The sequence below is a fragment of the Vulpes lagopus genome, chromosome X, assembly GCF_018345385.1.
Source record: "Vulpes lagopus strain Blue_001 chromosome X, ASM1834538v1, whole genome shotgun sequence".
In the NCBI taxonomy this organism is placed as follows: domain Eukaryota; kingdom Metazoa; phylum Chordata; class Mammalia; order Carnivora; family Canidae; genus Vulpes; species Vulpes lagopus.
Window position 1 is genome coordinate 20648405 of NC_054848.1, and position 4033 is coordinate 20652437.

Here is a 4033-nt window from a genome sequence, read left to right on the forward strand (position 1 = left end):
GATGCAGAGCATTTTCTTATGTGCTTGTTGGCCATGTCTATGTCTTCCTCTATGAAATTTCTGTTTATGTCTTTTGCCCAATAAAAATCTTTAAAAAAAATAACTACCATTAAGTGAGTACTTTATATGTGCCAGGATTATGCTAGGTGCTTTATAGTCTTTGTGTTTTTAAAAAATTTTGTATTGAAATTCAATTTAGTTAACCTATACTGTATTATTAGTTTCAGAGGTAGAGCGTAGTGATTCATCAGTTGCATATAATACCCAGTGTTCATTCCATCATGTGCCCTCCTTAATGTACATCACCCAGTTACCCCATTCCCCCACTCACCTCCTCTCCAGCAACCCTCAGTTTCTTTTCTTTTTTTTTTTTTTAAGATTTTATTTATTCATGAGAGACACACAGAGAGAGGCAGAGATATAGGCAGGGTCCTGTGGGGAGCCCGATGCGGGACTCCATCCCAGGACCCTGGGATCACGACCTGAGCCAAAGGCAGATGCTCAACCACTGAGCCACCCAAGTGCCCCAGAGACTAGGATTCTTAACAGTTTTGAGGGTCATGCACCCTTTGAAAATCAAGTGACAACTTTGGACTCTCCCCCCCTCAGATGCAATGCACATGAAATTTTACATACATGTTATTGGGCTGGGTTTTGGACTTTTTAAAAAAAGTTAAAATTAATTAACATAGTATATTATTGGTTTCAGAGGTAGAGTTCAGTGATTCATCGGCTTTCTGTAATACCCAGTGCTCATTACATCACGTGCCCTCCTGGATTTTGGACTCTTAAAATCCATCCATGGATCCAGGTTCATTATCTCTGTCTACTTGATGCTGCTTGGGAGGGTAGGATGTCGGGGGTGTTCTTGGCTCTGCCATTAACTAGTCAGGCCACCTTAGGCAAATCCATTTAACCTCTTTGGGCCTCAGTTTCCTTATCTATAAAGTAAGAAGCTCAACCTATCCCTTTCAGTTCTACCATATAATTCTGTTTAAGAAGTCTTTTTTATGAAAAGGAGTTTGGCATTAGCCTTAGAAAAGGCCTGAAATCACTATTTCTCGCAGAATAAAGAAACATCCTAACAACTACATGTGGATAGTTGTCTGAGAGACATCATTTTTTTGGGATTCCCAAATATATACCGAGGTCCTACTATGTAGCTCTGCTCTGCATAGCACTGATAAGTTTCACTGATAAAGGTTCTGTCCTTGCCTCCCAGATGGGGCAGTTTGAGTGCACTTACACATATGTTTTCGGTTTGAAGAAGTGAGAAAAGATCAAGTTGTGTGAATTTCCCTGGAACTGAATAAAATCTGCTTAAATGCTCTCTATTCAGGCTTTTCCTGACAGCCATGCTTCTAATTCGGCTCCCTTCTTCCGGAGAAAAGCTAATGTATGGAGGAGCAGGCTTTGCCATTCTCCAGCTCACGGCTTGCCAGAGGCCCAGCTTTTGCTTCTTAAAGGGACCAGGCCTTTCTTTCCTGAAACCTTCCAAACCCCGTCTTAACAGCACAGTTCGCAAACTGTCAGGCCTTGGTTTCCTCACACCCACGTTGCTTTCCTGACACTAGAGCAGGAGGGAAAAAATCTGCAGGGTTGAACTGGTTTATGGCGGATACAATGGAGCATTGAGAAGTTCTCATTTTTATTTACTTATTTGATAATCTGCTACTTATTTTATTTTTGCTCCTTTGTTCAGTCTTTGTCTTTCTCCCTTTGATACTCACCCGATTCTGACAGCATGATTACTTAATACTTACCTGCCAAATTAACTGACTTATTTTACCAACTGGGTGGATATACAATACCTTGACACTTGCTATTTGAGTATTTTAGTGAATTTAAAAAAAAAATGTCCCCGGTGATATCTTATCCAAAGGCGAAGCCCTAGGGCTGCTTTTATTTAAAAAAAAAAAAAAAAGACGTTTGTTGCTTTTGTATTTATAAGCCATGTTTGGTTATAATACGTGTTCCACTATAAGATAGAGCCAACCAGTTTTCTCCTTCCAGTTACAAAGGGTGAAAGATACACATATTAGCATATATTCCAGTTCAATTTTGTGGAGATTATTTTGCCATCTCTCAACAAGGATATGGCTTTGTTCATAGAGATTTAGTTCCTGGACTGGGCCAACTTAGCTGATTTTATTTGTTTGACATTTTCTTTTCTGGTATATAATCAACAATGGATTAATAAAATATTTCCCAAGAGCCAAATAACTATCATTTTTCATGAGTAAAAGTGGGATTAATGACACTATTTCTTTTCTTTCTAGAAATTAATATGCTGCCCATCTCCAACACACACATTTCTCTTATAGGTCAGTATGAAGGAGTACAGGATAGATAAATTAAGCACTCCCATATGTGTTTTCTCAAACACTCAACTAAACATTGAATCTCAAGATTATTTTATTTTTTATTTTTTTAAAGATTTAATTCATTTATTTGAGAGAGATATTGAGAGAGAGAGAGAGAGAGAGAGAGAGAGAGAGAGAGAACAAAGGTAGGCAGAGCAGCAGGCAGAGGGAGAGGAAGAAGCAGACTCCCTGTAGAGAAGAGAGCCTGATGAGAGGCTCAATTCCAGGACCCCAGGATCATGACCTGAGCCGAAGGCAGACGCTCAATTCACTGAGCCACCCAGGTACCCAGATACTTGCTTTTTTAATTCTGATTTTTTTCTTGAGTGTAGAGTGGCAGTTTCTGGAAGCTGTATGACATATATGACTGTATGCAGAAGCAGATATATGAAACAGTTGTTTCCTATTAAGTCAGACAATAAAGAGACTTGCAAAAATATAAAACAATGCCATTTGTCTCATTATTTTTTGTTTTGGCAAATATGGCTATTTTTTGCAAAACATGTTATTTACATTAATGTGTAATAGGTCTATTGTTATTTTTATGTGAATTAATATTTAAAAATTCTCAATTGTCATTTCTAATATGGTAAATATCAATAGATATAAGCCATATAAATAAAAGCTCTCTGGGGTTTTCAATAATTTTTTTTTCATGGACCAATCTAAGTTATTTATTTAAGCCATCTCCTGCCATAAGCAAAGGGATGGAGGATCAGTATACTGGTCATCAAAGTAAGGACGGTGAGCTTAAGGTCCCATATACTTTTCTGGTCCGTGTGCAGAGTCATGGTCCAAACCAATCCTATGGGTGGTGGTCCAGGTTCTTTTTATTCCTCTTCATATCTGGTTGGAAGTGGATTCACGTGAGAGTTATGGAATAGAGTATGATTACCATCTCCCCAGGAAAAGGGCTTGGACCTGATGTGGAGATGGGGGTAGGCGATGAACTCAAGTCTTTCGTGCTCTCTATGATGGGACTTCAGGAAGCCATTCAGCATGCTCAGTCCCACGCCGGGGAGCGCTATGAAGTAGGTGAGGGCCTTCCTATGCGAGCTGAGCCCTCCTCGCTGTGGGCACCGCTCAACATGGACTGCCCCTGCTGTGCCCCGGACCAACCTAGCAGCCCGGAGAGCTGGACCACAGCTGCCACCACCGCCATTTTCGACTTGGACCAGGTTTTCAATAATTTTTAAGAGTGTAAGGAGTCTTGGGGCACCTCAATGGCTCAGTCAGTTAGGTGTCCAACTTTTCATCCCAGCTCAGGTCTTGATCTCAGGGTCATGGGTTCAGGCCCTGCATTGAGCTCCACATTGGGTTTGGAGCCTATTTAGAAAAATAAAAGAAAAAAAAAATAAAAGAGGGTAAGGGGTCATGAAACTAAAAAGTTTGAGAATCGCTGCTTTACAAACCTACACATGGCCCATTGCTAAAAAGAACATAAGAGAAATATTGTAAAAGGTCAGAAATCAACTAATGCGGAGCCTGAGGATTTTTTTCATAATGTGGCAATAACACATCTAAATTTCACAATTATGTGCTTTACAAAGACTTATTGGTATGATGTTACACATTTTCTGTCATACGAGTCTGTTTGAATTTAGCAATTCAGGGCTAATTGCCATTGCCCTTTGTATTTGATCATTGTCATGTGGGTGAGCGTTTCTTCA

The 4033-nt window shown here is 39.7% G+C and overlaps 1 pseudogene; it reads right to left on the minus strand.

The window, feature by feature from the left end:
- Positions 1–3193: 3193 nt before the first annotated feature.
- On the minus strand, positions 3194–3525 carry LOC121482744 (annotated as a pseudogene).
- Positions 3526–4033: the final 508 nt, after the last annotated feature.